General features: G+C 34.8%; 1 protein-coding gene across 1 annotated transcript in view; it reads left to right on the top strand.

Moving 5' to 3' along the window:
* LOC106665528 (protein turtle) overlaps positions 1-25,468 on the top strand; it is a 284,176-nt gene that overhangs the window by 128,045 nt on the left and 130,663 nt on the right. The window contains exon 2 of the mRNA XM_014391999.2: positions 4,874-4,903. The gene's annotated coding sequence lies outside the window, so the exon portion shown is untranslated. The remainder of the gene's footprint in view (positions 1-4,873; positions 4,904-25,468) is intronic.

Here is a 25,468-nt window from a genome sequence, read left to right as displayed (position 1 = left end):
TCAAAATTTGCATGACTGATTTTAACTGACTCATTGATCACCAAAATTAAAAGACACTTCCCTTGAAGGGAGAAACATGAAATTTGATTTAAAAAAAAAGTAATCTGATAAAAATCTGAAAATTTCCAAAAATTTATGTCTATATAGGAAAGGAGGTGGTAGACCCATCATCAAAGCTGTAAGGCACTTCCCGTATATTTAGAAATGTGATATTTGGTACAACTTAGGTCTTATAATATAAGTAAATTTAAGAACCAAAAAATTTCAATTTTCTCCAAATTAGTGTCACCTAATGGTGAGGGGGGGTCGTCTCATCATCCAAATTATAAAGCATTTTCCGTATAATGAAAAATTTGATATTTAATTCAACTTAGGTCTTATAATATAAGTAAATTTAAGAACCAAAAAATTGCTATTTTCTCAAAATTAGTGCCGCTTTATGGGGGAGGGGGTCGTCTCATCATTCAAATTATAAGGCACTTCCCGTATAATTAGAAATGTGATATTTCGTACAAATGTAGGTTTTACATTGAAAGTAAAAATCTGAATATAGCAATTTTTTTAAATTAATGGCGCTTTAAGGGTGGCTGGGTAGGAGTAGTCAAATCATTAAAATTATAAAGCCCTTCTCGTATAGGTAGAAACGATTTTTGGTACAAAGGTAGGTTTTATATTGTGAGTAAAGGTCTCAGACTTTTCCAATGATACATTATATTTCAATATTTCAGGCCTTTGATGAATGAGAGTAGGCGTGCTTTTTAAAAATTCATCTGTTGATATTGGATTGACAGTCGGACAAATTTTGAAATGTAATACACGTTTTCTTTTTATTTGACTACACTGCCGATTGTTTGAAATTCTTATTTAGAGCCGGTTTAAGGTGCGTTGGATGTCAACGCAAATCAAACTTTTGCCGAAATTGATTCCAAAAGGCGGAGTAGGAGCAAATAGAGGCTCAGTTTCAATGGGGAAGAAGCAAAAAGAAATCTCAGCTCTGGAGGAGATGTTTACTCGCCTCGTGGGTTACCTTCAAAAAGGGGAATTTACACAAATGTTCCCTTCGCAAACTTCCACTGTTCGGCTTATTTACACTAAACTGTTTTCTTTCTTCTGCCGATTGATCCGGACAAATAGCGGCAGTGGCGGCGTTTGTAAATTGAGTAATCCGACACGACATGGTAGCGATCGGCTTGTTGTGAGACGGCTTTGTTCCGTTTCACTTTTGCCTTTCATGACTGATTAGCGTTCCCGTGTTGAATTAATATGGCCAAATGGTAGCCTCAGTATTTATATTTCCAGGAATTGGCCCACGAGAATATTCCAAATTGCGGTTGGGCTCACCCTTTATGCTGTAACTAAATTATTAATGCCGGAATTTGTTAGTGAGATTCGTTTCCTTGGAAATTGGTAAAGAAAAACGATTATTGAGCAAAGATATGTACACATTTGAATCACAGAACACTCAATACGACACATATTTAACTATACATGAGAGATATGTACTTAATTATTAGACAAATATTACAAGAGGATTTACAAAAAAATCTGCGAAACATTTCCCTTTAATAAGTTTTTAGAATATCTGATAAGTCTTTGCTTGAAAGACTCACGTCATTTTCTTTCAGATTTCCAGAATGATATTTCATTAATTCATGTAAACTTTGTCGCTTCGTATAATTTTAGCCTTATCTTCTTACGTTTTTTCAAATATATGTCACCGCCGACTATTTTAGAGGGCGTCCCTCAAGGCAAAACCTCTCTTCTATCATAAGCGTAACCATTCTGAATTATCTGTGTTCAGTAAGACACTTGCATTGTTCAGTATCACTCAATTTTGTTCTTTTATTTACTTTTTTCTGATAGAATGACTGTGACTATCAATTTAGATGGAGTTCCTGAAGGCAATACCTGAACTCTTCGCCTATTCCTAACCATTTTGTATGGCCTACGTTCCCACCGGGGTCGCAATGTCATGCAACATTGAGGTTCTTTAGCGTGCGCACCTGGCCGATAAGACCTTATCACACGTTTTAGATTCTCAAGTTAGGAGCGGCTCACCTCCGCGCACGGAAAATCTGCTGCTTTTGTGAGGTTCGGTGTAGAAGCCCACATCATCCTGCAGCAAACTGCAGACATGTCGACTTCTCCCGCTTGCACCTTCCGAGGGGGTGGGTTAATGTTGTGCACTTAACCAGTGCCGTGCGCAAAGAGATACTCAAAAGGTGGTCGAAATGCATCGGCCACGCACGACCACCATAGAGACGACAACTCTATCTTCCTGGGTGTGGGGCAAGCGTCGAAACCTCCGGATACAATCCGGTTTCGATTTTAGTGGAATCTCTAACCACCCCCTAGAGGAGACCATGCCTAAGGTAAAGGCAGCTCTGACGACCGCCACCCACAAGCACCCGCCCTGGTCTACCATTCCTCAAGCATTCGAGGGACGCCGGCAGCGTAGCTCCTCGCTGGTTATACGCTCTCGGCAATCCGATCTATCCGATTCCCACGAGGTCGGGAGGTATTTCGGAGGTCATGCGCAAAGTACTACGGTCCACGCCACGAATGAAACACAGCCTCTTCTCTAGGTACCCGCCAGGGGTCTCACTCTCAACCACTGCGAGTCCTTACCTAAGTAGCTGGGCTTGAACCTGGAACGAAAATACGCTGCCCGTCAGTACAGATGGTTATGCACCCTCCCCCGTGTGCTTCTGCTACAGCACCCGCTGTTCGCGGCCAACTCTCAAAACAGCAACTTGACGCATCTTGAGGGACTAGTAGGCATAGTCTCAGCATCCTCGCACTCTATACGCTTCCTTGGTCCTGTCTTCCAAATGCACGCAGAGGCTGCTTAACACGGCCATGCGCGCCAGTAAACACGAGCCAACTTGTGCTTTATAGAGTTCGTCACGTTCTCAAGGCTGCACCATTATTTTGTGCCTGGAAACCTCCCTTGTAACCAAGGGTTGGAAAGGGTCTGCTGGAGCCTCCTAGGAGCACTAGCTGAACAGTCCCAGGATTTGGATTAAGAAAAAGGTATACAAATTTTTCGAGATGCGTTTTCTCTCACCCGCATCCCACACGCTCAAGGCAACATCTGAACTTTTGTATAATTCCTGACCTCCCTGTATAAGAAATTGCATTGCTCTGCATAACTGAATTCTTTCCGTTCTTGATATTTTTCTAATACTGTGACTGTCATCAACTCTAATTTATAAGGAGTCCCTCAAGGCAACAATTGAACTCTTCTGACATTAAAAAATCAACGGAAAATATTCTTTTCGCGTGCTTTCTGAAGCATGAAGAAGCTGCTGAAAGTCTGAAGAGTCGTGTGTTCTTAAGACTCACGCCATATTCGTTCAGATTTCTCCTTTACGCATGTCACTCAGATTTATCGGTAAACCTTAGAGCGAGATCTGTCGGATATCGTCATTATTGATATTTCCAATTTTTATCGTTAAGCCCAGTGTTGAGTGCGTTGTAACAAGGCGGGATTGGCTTAGGTAAGTTGAGTGTTCCGAAAGGATTTGCGGGGCGGGATCTGAGGTACGAAAGTAAATCTAGGACTTTGTGAAGGGTCGTATTAGGAAGAAAGGGATTGAGGACTTTTGATTGAATACGATTCGAATTGGAAAACAGTGAGACCAATCCTCGTTTCACACCGCACATGCCAAAGGGTGGGAATTGTTTATTGCCTTCTTTACAACTAGATTCAATAGAATCTTTTTTTTTCTCTAAAGAAGTGTCTAAGTTGAATACACAAAGAAGTATCCTCGAATTTAAGACCTGTTTAATTGAGATACTTAAAAATTAACACTACCACAAAAAGCCGGGGTACTTTAAAATATAAATAAATAATTTTTTAAATTTATTCAAGAATTGTTAATTATTTCAAGGATATTGATGTCAGAACAGATAACAGAAAACCTCCTTGATAGTGGTAAACCGTTTCGGATAAATTTAGATCGAGAATACCAGTGAAAAGTCTACAATCTTAAAATGAACAATGTATTATTTGCCCAAATTTTACATAATTTTCAATCCTCAACCAAAACTATTGGCAATATTATACAAGTAAATTTTTATTATATGAAGAGAGCTGATTTTGGCATTTTGCGGACCCCAAAAATACAATACACAATATTATAAAAAAAAAGTTTACGTCAAAGAACCACGTGCTCACCGTACTGTTTTTGACAGTCCTGGTTCAGGACTCATCTTGTCCATTCGCTCCTTCGTGTTCAGATCACTTGGCGATGGATGAACACAAATTTTTATTGTATCAACGACGAACAGAAAATACCTACAATGCGGTTATTTCACAATCACAAATATTCATATGAATTATTCTATGATTTATCCGTAAATAACGCAGTATCTATCTATCAGCGTCTAATTTGAAAAATGAATAAATTTCCTCTAAAAGGGAGGAAATTTATTACACCTTACTTCGAATAGAGTAAACGATTATCCAACATGATTTTTTAAAAATAATTTACTTTTTCATCTTAATTTTTCTTACTTCTTTACTAATTAAAAAACAACATGTTACATCATGTTCTCTTTACTTGTGTTATATTGTTCTGATGTTCAACTATTATAATTATTGTGTAAAAAACACACACACACACACACACACGAGAGGGAGAGAGAGAGAGAGAGAGAGAGAGAGAGAGAGAGAAAAGAGAGAGAAAGAGGAAGAGAGAGTGAGAATGAAATACAATAATAAAATCTTATTTAATTTACAATAAAATAATTTGTTCGTTAATGATTAAAAGTTGCTATATTACTGAGTCATGTTTCATATCAATTGCTATTATCAATTTTTAATTGTGTTTTATATATATTTATAATTTTGTATTATTTTTCGTTCCAGGTCCAAAAACCAAGGAATTTTCCTGAAGAGGTAATTTACAACAAAACGATTATGCATGCGAATTGAAATTATGTTCACGTAGAGTAAATTTTATGATTAAACATGCATTCTAAATTTCATATTTTTTAATATTTTTTTGTCGTGCTAAATCAAAAAATATTAGCCACTTGTTCGAGCAAATGAAACCCTAGGAACTCAGACAATAAATGTTTTAAGTAATTTACATTATATTTTTAACGTGGTTTCCTGCCTTTGTTGTGAATAAATTTCATAGTGTATTATTATTTAGGTCAATTTTTTTAAATCTAGGATAAATAAATAATAATCAGGATCGAATTGAATGATAAAAACTTAGAAAAACGATAAGCGCTTCCAGTAAACTAATAAAAAAAAAAAAGTTTTTAAAGATGAACATTTCGTTTAGGTTTAAGCATAATTTTAAGCCCTTAATTACAAGATACAACTTTTTTTTTTTTTTTTGAGCTTGATCAAACGGAGGCAATTTTTTTCTTCGATTTTCGGTTTTCCCCATAAAAGTGCATAACTCCTTTGGATTTTATCTAAATTCAAGTTTATTATAACCCATTCAACAAATAGAATATTTCTTCTTTGAGGTTAAGTCAATATTGCATTAACTTACAAGTGAGAATAATAAGGATGAAAATATCAAAAATTCGTTAACGTTTTATTTTATTTCTTCGAGTCTGTTTTGTTCACTGAAGCCAAATTTAATTCTTTCGTTTAGCTTAGTTAAGTCCTACACCACCGCAAAAGTTCCTATGGATCAGTAAAGTTCTTTTAAAGTTATCGCCATTTTTCCAGATTGTCGAAAAAGAACCACTCAGGAAGGAATAATATTTAAATTAGGATATAAATTAATAAGAAATATTTTTCCACTTTAGGAAAAAAAGATATTTTGATTTTCTAAAAAACATCTACCTCGTGAGGTTTTTGAAGTGGACGGAACGGAATAAATTATTTTTTCTCGTTAAAAAACATTTAACTAACTATACGTCTCTCGGTCACAAAACAGTTATGTATTTTATTTCAGTACATAGTTCGACTATTCTCTGCTATACATTAATTTTTTGGGGAAGCATTTATTATTCTACTTCAAAAAATGAATCAAATTATAAATAAAAAAATAAAATTACGTGCGCATTATAAAAGACACTGGCATTAAAAATAAAAAAATGCTTACACTGAATAATGCCGGTTTCATTAATATTGATATTCCCAGGTCAGTAGGTTCTTCTTGTTAGTCCTTTATTTATAAATTTTTAAATGTTGAATTTCGGAGGTTCATATTTTTGATAGGCAGAATAAATGATTTATAATCCTGAGAAACTATATTGAGGGTAATATAAATTATATTTGCTCCTAATAATTACTCTTTTAATTTTATATTTTTTATTATTCTAGAGTTAGTTTTGGTTTTACAATTTATCTTGTTTTTATAAGTGGATATTTTTTTATGTAGACTTCGATGCCCGAGGGTAGCGAAACGGCGATTTTCATAGTGTAATAACTCCTTTGGGCGTGTAAGAACCGTCACGTAAAGCGTTGCGAAAGAGTTTTAGTTTTAGTTTACGGATAGAATTGATCGTTCACGCTGGTCAGTTGCATGTCGTGGTTTTGAACTTTTGCTCGAGCTTTCAATTCTAAAAGGGCATAAAACATGAGAAAACCCCGAAAAAAAAGAACCAGTGGAACCTGACTACGAGCAGGAGATTAAGAACGCTGTTGAAAAAGTTTCAGTTTGTTAGTACGTGAAGGATTTATATATAATCATATATAATTGAGGTTATTTTATTATTTAAACAGAATAGAATTGAATTAGTGAATGATAAAATATATATATTGTTGTTTGATTTTAATTTTGCATTCAGCCTACATCAGCTTCACTAAAATTGTAAATTGGGTTTGTTTGAAACCATCTGCCTATTCTTTTTTTACATAGATTTTCAGGTAGTGATATTACGTTTACTGGCAATTTACTAAGCATTTTAGTCTCAATAAATTTAAAACTGCGATTAATTTTTGCCTTTTTACGTTACGAATATAGCGATTTATTCACATTTATTGTTTGATGTTCATGTAAATTATGTACATATGTGTAATTTACAATATTTTTCGTTTTATACAGAAGAATTTCTCATTATCTATCTCTTTGTCCATTAACACTCATTGCTATTGTTTGTTCTGTTTTCCTCTTCTTTCTGTTTCCCTCTTCCCTTGTATCACCTCGCACTAACTCTCTCTCATTCTATCACTCTCACTTTCTCTCTCTTTTTCTCTCTCTCTCACTCATCTATTTATTCATCTACCAATCTATCTACCTATCTTTCTCTTTCTATCCTCGCTCTAACTTATTCTTTTAATTCCCTTTGTAACCTCTTCTTTCTTTCTCTCCACTTTTTTATTCTTTATTCCTTTTTCTTTACCTCGTCAGTTGTAAAAAAATCGTTCGTGATCTAAATTTGTGAGATATTTTTGGGACAATTGGAACAAAGCTGCAGAATAATGAGAATTGGAGTTTAATGTATGATTTTTCTATTCTGACATAGTCTGTACGAAAGTGTGGACAATCATTAAATTTAATTATTATTTATTAAATCATCGTTAAATTCTAGATCGTTTAGAATTACTTTGCCCTTTACTCTATCTCAAATGAAGGAACTTTTAAAATGTCCCGGAAAGCTTATACTCCTCGAATTTTGCCCTTCACCACGTTGGAAACTCAATAAATTCCTAACGCTCCAACTTTTACCTACGCGCGCCTTCAAAAAATAAGGATCAATAAGAGGGTCGCCGTGGAATTCCTGTACCAGATTTATCAGTCATTATTTCATTTCTCTTTAAAACTAATCTACAAGACTCATTCTTTTTCATGTACAGCTTACTCCTCACAAACCTTTTTGAATTGTGAGTATACAGCAAGGCATAGTTTCTAGAAGGGTGAAAAATAGAGTGCTCGTCGCACTTCAAGTGATTTGGTATCTCTAATTTCAAGGATTAGAATGACGATGATAATTTACAGGCATTTTCTTTTATATGTTCAGATCAGGGTAAGTGGTTAGTAATCAAAACCCCTAGTTTTTGGAACTATCAATGTAAAAAAAAAATTATAAAATTATAATCAAGGGACACTATAATTTTTTAAATTTTATTTCTACTCATTCGTTGACGTGTATTTCCAAACAATTGAGTCATATTAATTAAGGAGTTTTTGATAGTACAATCTAATTTATTAATATCATCTCTGGAGATCTCAAAATCCACAAATTGAAAGATGGATGTCATAATAAATACGAGAGGATCAAGCTATGAGCCCTTTGGAACACTATTATTTTTCTTAATAATTCCCTTGGACTTATTACTTTGTTTTCCCATTTAACACACCTATTGGGAAGTTAAATTTACCAACTTGATTACTTACGATTTACGAGAGGTTGCATTGAAAAATGTAACAATCTGTTATTATACAAATTTAGGGTTCCCGTTGAAAATTTAAAAAAGTAAGATACTTGATGTCGAATTTTTTTCGACGGTTTTGGAATCTGCGCAAAAATGTAAGTAGGGTTACCATAGGTCACTTTTTGTTTCTGCTCAAAACCTAGGGAAAACCTGCAGTCGCATTTAAAAAAAGACACCATACAAACACCAAGATATATATTGCAAAAAACACCTTAGATTTTAAATGAAATTTTATTCATAATTTTAAATAACTTGCCATAGATATGTGTTCTTATTTGTGCAATTAATTATCGTTATCATCGCCATCATTGTTATTTATGCTGATACGTGCATATGCTTGTTTTTCCTCCTGTTAACAATAGTTTTATCAAATAAAAACCGTAAAACCCTTTCCACTTTTGTATTTTCTCTCTCACTAAAAGGGAAAAGTGAAAATGTGCCCTAAAGTTGCTGAGGAACAAGACATGCCACTTCACGTCCAGTAGAAAATCAATTCTGAGACTGCATATGCTTTTCTTATGTAAACATTATAAAAAAACATTTAATCAGGTAAAAATAATACCTGCTTTAGTCTCACGCTTTACAAATAATTGATTAATCGTGGTAAATAATGTAGAAAATATGAATGAACACATTTTCCATTGCATGCTAAGTAAAATTAATAGTTTTTTTTTTTTTTTTGTACAAATTCAAAAGTATCTGATTTGAAATTTTCATTGCACATCAAGTTGGGTATTTTCTAATGTTTTTCTTTTTTATTCATTCAATTTATTTTTGATTAACTGTACATTACAGCTATGTACTAGTACGTTTATCCGTCCTTACATGGAATAAAAGAATGAACCGAATTTATTTGAGCTCTCATTTCTATACCACTACAATTTGTTTTTCTTCCAGTAAACGGTTTTGCTAGTCCTAATATCATAAAATACAATTGTTGTACAAAGCACTTAAAAATTTAAAAAGGTATTTTTGGCTTTTTTTACAATTCCAACTTCTAGCGGGGTTGTAAAAGCAAAATATATGATTTGCATTCAAAAGTAAGTTTAGAGCAAACTTGAGTAAGGAAGTTTTTTGCCGAGAGTAAAGCTTGTGTACATGGATTTTTCTTTTTATTAATTTTTTCACACTAACAATCTATTAGTGAGACGTGTAGCATGTCTCGAGTGGAAAAATCATCAGTGGATCAGAATTACTTGAAAGTATTGATGTATCGTCTGCTTTGTACCCATTGTAAAGTGCGGGAGACAGTAAGCAGCCCTGAGGAACATCCGCATGAATAATAGGCGGAGAGGGAATTGCCTTCAATGATTCTGAAAAACCGAAAAAAGTTAACTATCTGTGATGTATGAGAAGGTGGAGGGCATGGTGTTCTTAGCATGAACAACAAGCCCGGGTTTCAAACTTTATCAAAAGCTTGGCTTACGTCAAGAAAGGCCCAAGAGCAGTACTGCCTCAACTCAAGGGAGAAGATAATATATACGATTTCTAGTGTGTAATTCAAAAATAAACACTAAATTCAATACAATTAGAGAAAATGTGAACTATCCAAACCTGTCATCTTTTAATTATTTTTTTATAATCTATATTGAGAAGGACAACGTAAAACTCAATTATGATTTATTACATTCATTGTTCATTAAATTTCTCTTTTTGGATGAAAACAACTGGATAATAATTTTCCCAATACTACGGCCAAATTTTAAATATTGTGAAGTTTTAACAAAACCATCATTGAAGAGAAGTCGAATGGTCGAGATCTTCTGGCTGATCTAAACAGCAAGAATATGCTGACCAAAATAATTGCTTTTGTTTATTAAGGTGTCTTAAATATATGATTTGCCCGTTTTTTTGTCATAGTGTTATTCTGATTTTTATTTTAAGAAGGAGATCCAATTATTGTTGATTTAAGCATAGGATCAAGGTCTTCCGATCGATCGACTGTGGTTTGTTGAATTGCAGGAAAGTTTTTGTTATAAACATTTCTTCTCTCCTGGTGAAAAACAACTCTAAAAGTTCGCCCTTTCTCGGTCGTTGTGTTATTGTTCCAACGGAAAGAAGAGTGAGTAGGGTAGGACGTTGTCATATGATAGTGTGGAAGAAAAGGCTCCGCTTCGCTAATAACGCCTTTGCAAATGAGCAGGCCGTCCGTTGGAACCTATGCAGGTGTAATTGAGGGACAAAGTAAGCTCTGAGGGAATCCTTTGGCTTAATTACAATTCCTGTGTTCCGAGACGGCGAAAAAACCCCGAACAGTATTCTCGTTGGTCCTAATTAAGAGTGCCCGGCCACAAAGGGCCTGCTCATTACTGGGTCATGGAGCAGAATGCCTCTCCCCCCGCTTTGTACCACCAAAATGAAAAAGATTTGATTTGCGCCCGGTCTTATCTCGGTCCGCAGAAATTTCACACCATTAGGCTATCTCCTATTTTCTCTTTCCTCATGAACGACCAAGGGGCTGGTGGTTAATGAACCTTTTCCTCATATCGCGTTGTTTTCATATCAGCGGTATCGAACCAGATCTTCAGATGTGCGTATTCATTAATGAACACCTATCGTAAGTACATGATGAACGAAAAACACAATTAACCAAAAATAACTTTAATGTGCGAAGAACTTCCAAGAAATATTCCATAAAGAAAGTTTGAATATGTTATTCGGAAATCGTGAGATGCGGTCTGGTGTGATGTAGGTTTCAGAAAAACATTTTCTTTATCGTGCCAACGTTTCGATCTTTATTGAGATCATCTTTAGGGCTGAAAGTGTTTGTTTTCTGCGTAATTGTTCCATTCTTGCGTGTCGTGTTGAGAGTGCCACCAGAGAATTAAAAATATTATTGCTAAAATACTACATACACCTACTACTCTGGTGGCCTCTCAACACGACACGCAAGAATGGCACAATTACGCAGAAAACAAACACTTTGAGACCTGAAGATGGTCTCAATAAAGATCGAAACGTTGGCACGATAAAGAAAATGTTTTTCTGAAACCTACATCAACCAGACCGCATCTCACGATTTCCCAATAATCATCGACTAACGGTCACTAATCACCACACATTTGAATATATTCCTTTTACAAGGAAAAATACTAATTTTATTTGATTATTATTTGGAGATCGCGAGATGCGGTCTTATGTGATGTAGGTTTAGAAAAACATTTTCTTTATTGTGCCAACGTTTCGATCTTTATTTAGATCATCTTCAGAACCTGGGACTTACAAACATTGTTTGGATTATACAAACACATGTAAGATTCGAAATTTAATATTTAATTTATACAATATTACACACAATATACAAATTTTAGGTTTATTCAACGTATTTGTGCTCACTCAAAATTTGTGTTTTTTGTGTAGATGTTGTGTGTCGTGTTGCGAGTTAGTAAGATATAGTTTGAATTTTTTTTACGAGGGTTCCCAACAGCAGAGGTTATATTAACCCTCGGGATGCCGGTGTTTTTGAAAAAAAGCCCATTTGTAAGTATGTCGGGTTCGGGCCGCTGAATTCGAACCTGGGACCTTTACCTTACAGTGATGAGCGTCGTGTCAACGCCTAAACCGCTGCGGCCACCGTCGCCCCAGGGTTGATTTTAAGGAGTGGGAAATGAAGGAGGGATAGAAATTCATTTTTATATGAAGAGTGGGCTTCTTTGAGGTGAAAGGGGGCCGAAAGTGGGAAATGGGTAATGGTTTGTCGTTCGGGCTTAGTTATCTTTTCAGGATTATTATCGACGGGATTATTATAAAAAGGAAAGATAAACTGTTGAGGATTTAGACTATGTAGAAATCGTTAGATGTGAGGAGTGTAATGATTGTTTTATATGTTGTATTATATATTTTGTGGGTTATTGATATCGAATTTGATTTATGATTTTAGCATAGCTGCGACTGAGTTCACACGTGTCTGTTTTGTAATTGATGCTGTGTCTATCTATGTTGATGTAAACCATTTCTAAAAAGTTACGTTTCTGTTTGTTTTGTTCTGTGTTTAATATTTTTGGATTGTTGAAGTCGAAATTGTGTTGGTGTTCAAAATCATGGGAAGCCAGTGCTGTAGGATTTTGTTTAGATTTTTTGCAATCATAGATATGTTTTTTTACCTCTTATCCAGATACTGGGATGTAATTCCGATGTGAATTGCCGGACAATTTATGCAATTGATTTTGTAAATTACATCAGACTTATTTCTTACATTTGTGAGATCTTTAATTTTGGAAAAAAAAAGTGTGTGAACATTTTTTGAAGGATATTTTAAAGTTTTCAGAAGAAAGAAATGTGTGTAATTTGTTTGATAGGCTGTGAACGAATGGAATGGATATGTATGTTTGTTTGTCTATGTTTGATAAAATTAGTTAGTTGATAAAATTGTAGTGTTATTAGTGATAGTGCATGGTTCTAGTGTTGAGTTGTAGGTGTTGATTTTTCTAAACCTACATCACACAAGACCGCATCTGACGATCACCAAATAATCATTAATGAACAGTTACTAAATACTACACACTAATTTGATTGTATATCTCTTAACAAGATGAATTATAAGATGATTTGCACAGAGGTAATATGTAGACAAAGGAAATCTACATAAAATTTATAATTATAGTAAAACTATATTTTATCTTTATCTAAACTATATACCATCTATTCAGATACTACCATAACCTTCGCAAATCCAAAATGATAAATAAAATCGTTTTGTTAAGAGTAGGTAAGGTGGCGTCAGTAGTCGCTATGGCGCTCATCGCTGTAAAGTAAAGGTCATAAACATAAAAAACGGCCTAAGTGTAAGGTTTAGTGAGTGAGTAAGTGAGAGAGAAGAGAGGTGAGTGTATAGTGAAAGAGAATAAGTGAGAGAGAAAAATAATGAAACATAAAAAAGTGAGAGAGAGAGAGAGAGAGAATGATATAAATATATAGAGAGATAAAGAGAGAAAAAAAATCAAAGATTGAAAGGAGTGGTAAGGATAGAGAACGACAGAAAGGAGAAAGAGAGAGAGAGAGAGAGAGAGAGAGAGACGCATACCAGAATTCGATATTTATGATATTTGGTATCTATGATTGTAGATCTACTTATAGTAATTTATGAATTTTTCTTGCCAGCAATAGGCTTCCTGTATCTTTAAAATCGTCGGTAAATTTTATTTTTTATTTTGTTGCGATATTCATCTATACGTTTCTGTGACATCAACCTGTATGCAGTCAGGGGTTAACTCGACCCTCGTAATTTACGCGTCTGCGAGTTGAGCTATCGTCAGCGGTTTGATTTGTTCTGGGTCCGCCTAATCTCGACGGTTATCGACTCCCTGACCATCTAGATACGGCGGCGTAATTAATTCCCAAAGCCATCCCTAAACATGGACGTCGTTCACATGTGAAATTGACCAGTTAAATTTGTAAAAAGGCCGTTTTTCTCGTTGATTTTCAGCCAAATGTGGATGGGCATTCCAAACATGGAATCCATGTACAAATATTAAAATGCATATTCCTTCAGTATGTGGCCGAGTGTTTTATCATATTGCTGGTTTAATGTTTAAACAATTCCCCTTTTTTTAGTACTTTTTTTGAAATATACTTTTAAGATTGAGTTGATATCGATTGAAATTTATCAAACTGACACGGATATTTATCTTTAAAATAAGATTGAGATAATTTTTTGTGTTAAAGTGTTGGTTGTAAGACGTGAGAGGGAGAATGAGGGGGAGTGCGGTGGAAAGGAAAAAGGTCCTTTTTTAAAGGAGACGCGGCTTGCCTCAGTCTAGCAATCAATCTTTGCTGACTCTCAATGTGTGATGGGCTCAATCCACTTAGGATCGGCTCTGCCACATCTTTTTATGAAATATTTGTTGTCTCCATCTATCACATCTATCGCAACTCTTTTTCCACTGGGAGTCCGAATCGTATCCCTTATTTTTAGTTAAACAATAACTTTTCATTTCACGATACGTGCTCCGAATTTGCCGGCTTGTATTTCTTATAAGTCCTTGTTTACATTGATTTTTTACCCGTTTGCCTTATTGTATGTTCTTCGCTTTCCTCCTCTGACGATTAACATCCGTGGCAACGATAGTTACGCCTGCTTTAACGGTCACCCTTCGTTTGTCAGACGGCTTTCGACTCGGTTTTGGTCAAAACGACGCCTCACCGCACAAACGGGCATGCGATTGTACAACTTCAAAGAAATTTTACTGCGCTTTTTGCACGAGTGGATTCGACACTCGACCCGAACATCAATTTCCACGTTAAAACGTTTTGAGGAGCGGTCAGGAATGAAGTATTTTAGAAAAACACCATTTTCATTTTTTTCTGCCACGATTCGACCTTTATCCGGGTCATCTTTAGGGCCTGGGTGACTGACAAAACATATATTGATTGGAAAAAATAATTATAGAATACAGATGTAAGTAATATAAATTTTGAACTAAGTATTTCATTCTCACACGAAATATTTGTATACGTGGTGCTGTTCTTGTATGTTATGTTTGTTTACCAAGTGTCATGTTCGTTGTTCCTACTTCTAACCTAATGACAAGAACAGTATGAAATATTTAGTTCAAAATTTATATTATTTATGTCCATATTCTATAATTATTTGTTACAATCAACATATGTTTTGTAATTCACCCAAGCGCTGAAGATGACCAGAATGTAGGTCGAAACGCGCAGAAAAATTGAAAAAAGGGTTTTTCTAAAATACTTCATTCCTGACCTTCCTACTACTCTAACAAATTATTACATTGTTAAATTACTGAACAACCTCTCTCTAAATAACACATGTTAAAACGTTTATTGATATATACATTCGTGTTAGAAAATAGATTAATTCAAAATTAACTTTACACGTTATCTGTGTAAATTGAACTATTGCGATGGGGTTGTTGCCCTCCAACGCGCATAATTTGTAATCCAGTAGATTCAGGGTGTATCACAACGTGCAAACAGCTTAACCATTAATCCACGTTGGGAAGTACGTACAATTTCAGGGCGTGCAATCCCTTAGGATAGGATCAGATCTCGCCAAACAAGAGAAAACACGTTTCTTATAAGTTACAATCATTCAAGTAAACAAATAACCAAAAATATGAAACAATTTCGTCAATTTTTATGTCTTATAACCGTTATGATAACAATTTGAGAGGTAAATTTACGCCTAGTTGATATATCTCGAAATATTTACGATTCTATTTTAGTATTGACGTTTGATTTGTTCCAGAAACAATTGGTAATAATTATACATTTGGGCAAGGTTTCGCACTAAATTAATGCTGGAACCGTTGGTATGAAATAACTTATAGTTTAGACTTATGTATGTGACCATTTTGGTCTACCTTTCTCGTGAATTGGTATGCCAGAAGCGTTTTGCCTTCTAGCTTACTTATTCTTTAAGTATAAAGCTTAAGTCGGTCTTAAATTTTATTATTAGATCAAGACGAAATCTCAAAATTGACGAAAATGCATGGACACATCCATGGACATACCAAGGCTTTTTGAACGAAATGAAACAAAGCAGTCCTCAAGGAAAACGCCATAAATTTTCTTTAAAAAAATAAATAAAAAATAAATAAGATGACTACTGTAATGTCACATAAATTGAAAATTTTGATAGGCTCTTCCAAATTCAAATAACAAGAGAAGTTTTGAAGAATAAAAATCCCTGATAAATTGTTTTATCATACAACGAAAATGCGTTCACAATGGAACATGATGCACTTACATCTTTGTGCTGAAGCTCAAATTGGGATGGTAAAAGAGGCAATAAAAAAAAATGAGAAAGAAATGAATTCAATGGATGAATTCATCAGCAAAACAATCCTAGTAATTTCTCAATATCAGAACCAGGAAAACCAAAATATACCTCTCTCTTTCTCTCAGGTAAGAATTAAGGAAAATAGGCCTTTATAACAGCCAATTGTTCATTCAATTACAACCTTAAAAAATGGATAAGTTTGAAGCAGAAACTTGACTATTCTGCCATTACAAAGCGCAACACGGAACATATCTTATGCGTAAATCATTAACATAGAAATGGTACAACCACGAAAAGGAAGTGCTAGCACACTAATACCTATTAAAAAAGAGGAATCTTTAGGACATTTCTGGGTTATGGAAATAAAGAACGGTTAATTATACACAACAGATCTTTTAGGTAGCAGTAGAATAAAAGGCGACTACAGGCACCACCGACCCCCCCAGAAAAACAAACAAACCATGATCCATTTATTAAATAAGTTAAGTACAAAACTTAAATATCTTTTCTCACTATTTACAAGTGCCACAGGGTAATGTGCTCGAATAATTCCTGCACTTTCTATACATATCAGACAGCTCAACTACACCTCTAAAAATTAAATGATTCCTATCTGGGCAGATTTTAGGGACTTTGTAAACTTCTTGGCCACAAATCCAACATTTCGACAAAATGCAAACTGACACACTAAAAACCACGATTAAACCCGATTTGGACATACGGACAAGAATTCAATACAAAGTCAACGCTCTCCGATACCACACTCCACAACGACCTCCAAAATAGCCTTTTATACTTAATTAATCCCTGCCTAAATTTCTGTATTCCATAATATACTCTTCACTCACCCCAACCCACTAGTTCTATCCATGTCCAACATAATCCATCCCTGTAATCGACAAGTTGGGAAACAACAATGGTTGCTAACTCCCCTCAAAACATAGTGTATTGTAAACATTTATAATATGATCCTTAAGTTACAAAATGCATCTTTTTACACATATAATATAAATTTTATCTTAAAAAATCAACTTTTAGTCAATTTTAAAGTGAATAAGTAATTACACTACCACAAAAGTGAAAAAAATGACAGAAAGTGGGTCATCAAAGGGTGTGGATTAAACATTTAATAATATCATGATATTGCTATAAAAGTTCAATATTGGTATCGATTTAAACTCATGATATAATCGCGCAAATTGAAGTAAACATTAGGGGATTACTTGAAAATAGAGTGGATAAACGCTAAACGATAAAAGAAAATGAATAAAACATAATTAGGTAGTTTGACATAATGAAGTTTTAGCGTTTTAGTTTAACAACTTCTTTAAAGTCCAATTACTATTGGGAAAAATGGGTTGTTATATGCCAAACAGTCGCATTTTAACTATTCGTGCGACGAGCGAGTAGATCATTAACGGTTGATGACTCCTTTACAAAGGCTGCTTTACCGGACACAATCAGCATAAAGTAATTCACTTAAGTTCATATTCGTGCTTTCATGATCTACGATATTCAAATAAATGGATTTTTTAGAATGCGACAGCAATGAATTCAGAAGATTGAGATCATGACATTGACAAACGCTAAAGCACAATTTTAGCAATTTTCAGTGCATTCTTAGGTTTTGGCTGTGTTGTTCGTGGAAAAGTCAGTTTTATGTCAAGAATGTTTGACGTGGTTCTAAAATGGAAAACAACGATTTATTAGTTTGATTACAACCGTGCATAATTTTAGATGTATTCTGCGTATATTTTATAAAACGCCCAACGCAGGAAATTCAATTACAAAACTTAAAGTGATGACCATGATAGCAGGCATCAACAAGTTCGACCCTATTGACTGCAAAGTGCCGGCCTGTAAAGAGTAAATACTTCAGAAAGCGAATCAATACTCTTTCTTTGTGGAATTAATAATCTCAGAGGATTAAACTTTTGTGAGAGCGGACTGAGGGTGTTTGAACTTTTGCAAAGCATTCTCCGGACAGTATGCAACAACGACTTGAAATTTGCTAGGACATAATTTGAGGGCTGAAAATGTGACCCAAGTCCAAAGAGAGTCGCACTTTAAACTAATCAAAACTTGCTACAAGATAACGACCCTAATTGTTCGACTTTGCCAGTTAAAAACTTTTACTGTTTAAATATGTTGACCTTTCTTGTCATGTATCGGTATACGAGTTGTCAGTCGTAAAGAAAAATCCAAAACAGACAACAAAGCATCTCATTCCTTTATTTTCTATTTTTTTCCGGGGTTACTGGTAACTTTAATTTCCTTTTCTTCCATAGCGACCTAGATCTATTGTGGACTTGACCCTTGTTTATTGTGCACTACGTATGAGATAAGTGAGCCACTTTCCTGGGTTCTCTTCCTGTTTCATGACAGGTTTCTAAAGTTTAATCCCTTTTTGAGTAGTTCTTGGGTTGACTTCTATGATACGGATCTCAAGAAAATTGATGCTGTGGACCTCCTACATGTTTCTCTAGGACAAAATTTGGGCCCTCGTCCTCTACCCCATTTTTGATCGCAATATATACCATAACAAAGCCCCTAAGTTAGTAATTTAATAATTAATTCATACAAAAATCTCTTGTTGTTTTTATTTGGAAGGGTTTGTTAAAATATTTTTTTTTTTCAATTTTGTCATACATATTTATCGAATTGAATTAATTTTTTTTAATCCTTTTTTGGATTTTACTGTGGCTTCCTATTAAGTAAAGTTTTCCGTTTTATTTTATTTTTTCATAAGAGCTCGTTTGTATTTTAATGTGTCATTCCATACACCAGAAAGGGTATTCCTAGGGGTTTCTCACCGCTTATTTCAGATGTTACTGTCGCCATTCCGAGGTGGCTGGGCCGTTGCTGCTATGCTTTGCGGTCAAGTAGGACTTGTTCCAATGTTTATACTGTTACTTGGCATATACGGCAAGATTATGCCTCAGTTTTTCCCCATTTTAAGGTTACATGCTTTGAATGGAAGGTGGAGGAGTTTACAGCTCTTTGCGCCGCTTCGCGCTCTGTGAATATGTCTATCCGTGCACCATTCAATAAATCTTTGAATATTTCTTGTGCTTAAACTTCTGTCGTATGGATCTCAAAACTGATGATAAGGGGCTTAGAAGGTTACTAGGTCAAAATTTGCGCTTTTTACTCCTGATCTCATTCCGTTTTAGATCCATCTCTGTTTTAATTAGATATTATATATTAGTTATTATAGAAACATCTTCTGTTATCCTTAATTAATTAAACATAATTTTTTCGAAATGAAAAAGTGTGTATAATTAATTGAGTATATGTATATTTAAGAATAACTTGATAACAAATTAGAAAAGTTCGTATCTTTTGCTATCTTTGTTTGGAAGATCTATTAAATCATTTTTTAATGTAATTTTATAACAAATCTTTTGTAGCCATTCCATTTATTGTGTATTTCTCTTAGTTTTCAAGCTTTGTTTCTTTTTAGCCTCTTCGCATTTTAGTGCACTCTCCTTTAGATGTATGTACGCAGTAGTGAAATCCAAGCGCATCTGCTGAATGGGGTAAGCACGCGGTGATTTTGTGTATTAGAGGTCTGACAGGTGGTATGTACAACCAGTATGATCTTTCTGGATTTAAGCCCCAAGTTGTTATGACAAAATCTTTGACCCAAACCCAAGCTTTTTTATATTGTCTCTTCAAGGTAGGCTTTTGATCTAGTGCCATGCCCAAATTTTTCCTCACCCTGGAGAAAGATCTTTTCTATTTTTGAATGAGGATGCTTCTTTGTCACTATGCTAGTGCAATAAAAATGGTATAACCAAAAATTTCTATTTAACCTGTAATTTTGTTGTAATATTTATATATTAATACAGTATGTAGAGATATTTCAAAATTAATCCTAAGAGCCATTTATCGACGGTACTTTCTGATCTAACTTCAATTTTCAAAAATCTATGATTTTTAATTAATTTAAACCTTTAGAGGGTATGGTTCTTTGAATATTTCAATATTGTTTTATTGCTAGTTTAATTGATCTAGAATAGTACAACTCATTACTTTTGTTTGATTGCCTAATCGGATTATTGTATTATTAATTATTTGGTTGGTAAATTACTTGATTAATACAATTTACTAATGTCAAATTCTCCCTTTCGAAAGGGATTAGGCGTTTCTATTCATGAGTGGGACCAAATTGGCCACCCAAAACAGCAAGTTGAACGGATTTATAGATGATCCCATAGCTTTTGAATTATCCGAGTAAACGAGGAGATCCAATTATTCTAGACAAGGGTGAAAAAGGCTTTGAAAAAAGATTAATTTTGCATTTCTTGCCGGTTATAAAAAATCCAATTTTATAGGCTCTTGCCCAATTTCTGTTTCTATCTTGCACCACTTTATACACTTTGTGCCCTTCATGATTGTTCTTCTTCGTCCCTGATTGACGAGAAAAGTTTGTTTATACTGCCTCCTTTCATGGCTGAAATTTTCGGAAGATTTCACTCGAAGACATCTTTTCTGATTTAGTCAGTGATTTCTTACCATTCATTTTGGATTATGCTGATTTCCCTGACTAACCTATTTGGAAATATATTGTAAGACCTATTATGGAATGGTAATAAGACCGCCTGACGAAGTATAAATACGACATTTTTCATTTTGTGCTTCTGTATTCATAAAGAAAATAATTTTAGAACGTTTGCACTAAAATACCAGGACCCAATCTCTAATTCTTACTGTACTTATGCTGGAGTCTCTCAAGGCAGCGTGATAGGCCCATTTCTTTATCTTGTCTACGCGAGTGACAATTGAAAGGTAGTACTTTGCATTGCACAGATGTTGGAAGGTTCAGCGGTGATCAACAGTTCTTATCTGTATACCCAAACCGGTTTCAGTTGCGACATATAGAAAGTTTTTTTTTTTTACACGTTTGATTGTCCAGTCTTTTTCTTCCTGTACGACAATCCTGGTTGGACGAGAGTCGTGATGGCACCACCATGAGGTTAAGTTCTTAGGAATTATCTTTTTTATCTTATCTTAACTACAACACATCATAACTGAAAGAAAAAATATCACTAATAACCACGAAAAGAACCCTAGGTAAATCTTGGAACCGAAAATGAAATAATGGTTATAACGGCAGAATCAATTGGTGAGATGTCTTATGGCTACGACGAGGAAACTGCGGCTAATACTATTTTCAAATGTTAAGCAATCGCCCCATGGAGACTTAACCTATGGTACCAAGAAGACCCTGGAATGACAAGTCAAGTAGTCAATGACTTAATACTTCTTAAGAGAAGGATGTAATCTAGCAGTGTGTTGTCCATAGCAGTGCTAGGGAATACAAAACTTCCTAGTGTTCAATCATCATCATACTCAACGTTCCACACACGGCCAGTTTAAGAGATGATTCGTATGGATGCATTTGCTTTCACTTTCATACCTTTTCTCAATTCGGTTGTTTGAAAAACATGTGCCTGTAGCACTTCGTAGCAATTGAAGAATCAGAATCAGAGTCTAACAAAGAGGGTGGAGAATAGAGTCGGGATATTTTAGGTACAAGGTAGGTGGTCCTATGGCGCTCACACTCCCAGAGACAGTAGTCTGATCTTTGGACTCTGAAGAGTACAAGGTATTTGGAAAGAAACATTTTAGTTTGCATAAGAGACTGCCATGCTTAGTCAAGCAATGTTCCCCAGATGTCCTCAACGCCAAGCAACTGCTTGGTTATAGAATTTTTAATAGGAAAGTCGAAAGGTGATCTGAGAAAAGGTCGAAGAAGTTTAGTTTCAAATCAAAGAAGAAGCTTATGGAAGGGTTTGCCGGGTGTTGGACTAATATTTGATGGAAAGGCTGACATTTCAGTTCCCAAGGAAATTATACAGTTGTAGGGACTTGAGTGGGATGCTGGATTTTGGACATTTTCAGAGACTTCATGAGATTAGTGAGTTTGATAATGCAAATAAGTCAGTACATATATATTTTATCTCTGAATGAGTCTAACAAAATACCGTATAGAACACATTGCAACAAATACCTCCTGGACACAGAAGTATTTGTTAAAAATGATTGAAATTAAAAGACTGCTTTGTTTTTCGGCATATTCCCTACATTTGGCAGTACTCCTTTGGCTTATCGGGCTCAGCAGCGCACACCTGCAGAGGGTACAGACAACCCACAACGGAATCTTAAGAATAATAACATGCCCGCGTTTTATACGCAATACAGCACTCCATTCGTACGACAAACCGCCTGCTATTACCATCTTACTCCATCATAACTGTGAGAAGCTCCACATTGCAATGCTAAATCACTCTCATGAGACAAACAGCTGCAAATAGACCTCCACCACGCAACGCCAAAAGGCTTAACATAAAACACCCACATGATTCACTGGAAAAATAATCCAAAAAGGAGACGCATTCAGTTGCTAATTTATACGAACTGCTAGGTTGAAAATATATGTGTTTAAATCAGGGGCAGTCATTAGGGTGGTACATTTTCACAGATACCAAGCTAATTAAATCATTATTACATACTAAATATTTTTATTATAAGCAGAACAGAGAAGGTTTGTTATTTTTGGATTTCACCGATTTCTTTATTGCCGTTAATATGGTTTGTGATGTAATACATGCAAATAATAGTGGGGGCAAGAACATTTTTCCAGTTTGTTTCCGCTGCTGACCTTTTGCTTTCGACAGAGTGAAAAACCTGGGTTGTTTTGGTCGGTGATAAAATAAAATTTAAAAAATCCAGTAAAAAGTAAATCCTGGTAGAAAGGTGGCTGAATGTTTCACCGGGTTGAAGGGTTGAACGTTATGACTTACTGGAATCTGGGCCCTGGGGGTTGTCTAGCCATCTCGCTCCCTATAGATCACGACCGCCCCCCCGGCCACGGGAAAATATCTCATGCCGCAATTCAAAATAATGTCGACTGCATAGAGTTCCGTACCGCGAATACGTGCAGACATTTATTTAACGTTTCCCCTCCTTTTCTTTTTAACCAGCTTTATTGCCCGGGTAACGCGTGGTGGAGGTGTAACCCGATTTTGGAGGATCGCGTGTTCCCTCTCGGGGTCCTCACCTCACGGAATACAAAAAACAAAAATACAAATACCAAATAAACTAGGTCGTAAATGTATAAAAAGAGAAAATATACAATCACTTTCAAATTCAGTTTACGATTACATCAAACAATAAGAACCCCCGGGCATGACGTTAAACTACGTCCATTTTCCGGCAAAAATACAAGGATTGTACGGCCTCAAGTTCTCGACATCCAACCACGGTCTAGTGTAAGCACTAGCTGAATATGTTTCGACTTGCGCTATCTTCAGTTAGGATTTCCAACACAAAATACTTCGTAACAATTAATTCCTTTAATAAGAAAATATGTTGTTTGAAATTATCAGTGGTACGATCCTCCCTGATCATTCCGGCCCGTCCGTTCTCACTATATTTCTCGAACAGACTTGGCCACTACCAGTAAATTGTCCTCTTGCCAAATTATATCATTATTGAAATGATTTATAACAAGTAATAATATATGTATAACGTTTGATATATTGTAATAATAGCTTGACTGACTATTACTGCAAAAACTGACAGCCTTTAATTTCAAATTAAACCTTTTTCCAATCAAATTAATCATTTTTAATCTTAAGTTAACCCTTTTTCATTTTTAATAAACCTTTTTTCCCACCAAATTAACTCTTTAATTTTAAGTCCAACATTTTTAATTTCCAATTAACTCTTTTTCGCATCAAATTAACCGTTCATAATTTTAACTCAACCCTTTTAAATTGCAAATTATTTCTTTTTAATGTTAACACTTTTTTTATTTCAAATTAACCTTTTTGGCATCAAATTAACCATTTTTATTTTTACGTTTTTATTTTCAAATTAACAATTATAATTAAATTAAATCAAACCGGTTAATTTAAAAAAAATGTTAATTTGAAATACAAAAGGGTTATTTTGAAAGAAAGAAGCTCTATATAAGGTTCCAAATTATTAATGAGAAATTTGGATAAAGTACACGGATAAAGTCAAATATGATATTCTCCTGATATTATACGATAATTAATATTTTAATCTAATTAATTAAATTTTTAATCTACGTATATAAATCTATTTTTATTATAGCCAATATAAATCGGGATTGTTAGTCCAATTTCAGTTGTGGTAAGAGTGAAATGTTTTTCACCTAGGAACAAAAATTGATGGAACAGCTATTGATAATAACTGGTGGGTGTATATCGTGGGCTGTCTAAACCAGAGTTGAATTGTTTAAAACAAACGAGAAACAACTTAAGCAATTGTGAGATTACGACGAAGAGTGGGCGAAGGACGTGGAAAAAATATTTTACCAGGGAAAATTACCCAATGATATTTTTTCATCCTATTCAACTGTTTTGAAACAGAAAGAAATCTATTTTATAATTATCTATTGTACCATTTATACACGTTAGACCGTCTATATGCGCGGGTTTTTGATGTAAATTAAAAGCGTCTCGGCATTGCGCCATCTTCAGTGAGGAACTAGTCCCGGAACCTACCTCAAGGTAACCTTGTATTCTCCAAGAGCCATTTGCTATTCAGGCATTCACAGAATAGTTTGGAGCTAAAATCATGCGCCTTTATGACTGTTTGTCTGTCCGAAAGTATATAGTTCCGTGCACATTTCATTTTGATCAACTCCTGTGCATGGCCCTCAGCTTGAACGGATGTGTAACCTGTCCGAAGGATTTTACTTGCCCTTTTAGCCCTCTCTGGTCCATCTTTGATCTAGTCGGGTACCATATTAATACAATTTAAAATTGATGTTCTGTTAAGTGTGTTAGGCCGTCCTACTCGAATTTGTCACGCCCGTTGACCTTGGTCCACTCTTAAGGTCATGTCGAGAAAAGTGTTTGTAACACATTCAAGCTGATGATGAGCGTTTAATGCTTGAAATTCGGATGGTTGAACAAACTATGAGTAATAACAATCTTTTGGATAGTGAAATACCAGTAATCACTCCACCTTGGTCATTCCTACTAAGCTAGAAAGTTGCTTTAGTTTATATTTCGAGTTTAATATTATTTATTTAAAATTCAGTTGGCTGAAAGTTTTATTTAATTTTTAAGTAGTCTGACCGACCATTGGTCATTCTTGTGCAATTATTATCACATTTTGTTGCTGTTTTCAGTGAAAGTCGGAAAAATCATCAGATTAAAAACGTGTAGTGAAAATAGCCGGACTGACAGACAAAAGACAGTTACGAAAATATCACTATTTTCTTAATAATTTTCTTCTTGCATAATGTTTAATTGATTGTTTCGGTCAAAAATAAATTTGCTTAATTATTTTCTATTCTCAGTTTTTTTAGTTTGTTCATTATTAATCAATTT

The sequence above is a fragment of the Cimex lectularius genome, unplaced genomic scaffold (genome assembly GCF_000648675.2).
Source record: "Cimex lectularius strain Harlan isolate CLEC.00 unplaced genomic scaffold, Clec_2.1 scaffold296, whole genome shotgun sequence".
Classification (NCBI taxonomy): domain Eukaryota; kingdom Metazoa; phylum Arthropoda; class Insecta; order Hemiptera; family Cimicidae; genus Cimex; species Cimex lectularius.
The sequence above is the reverse complement of the archived record's forward strand: the minus strand, read 5'-3'. Positions and strand labels throughout refer to the sequence as shown.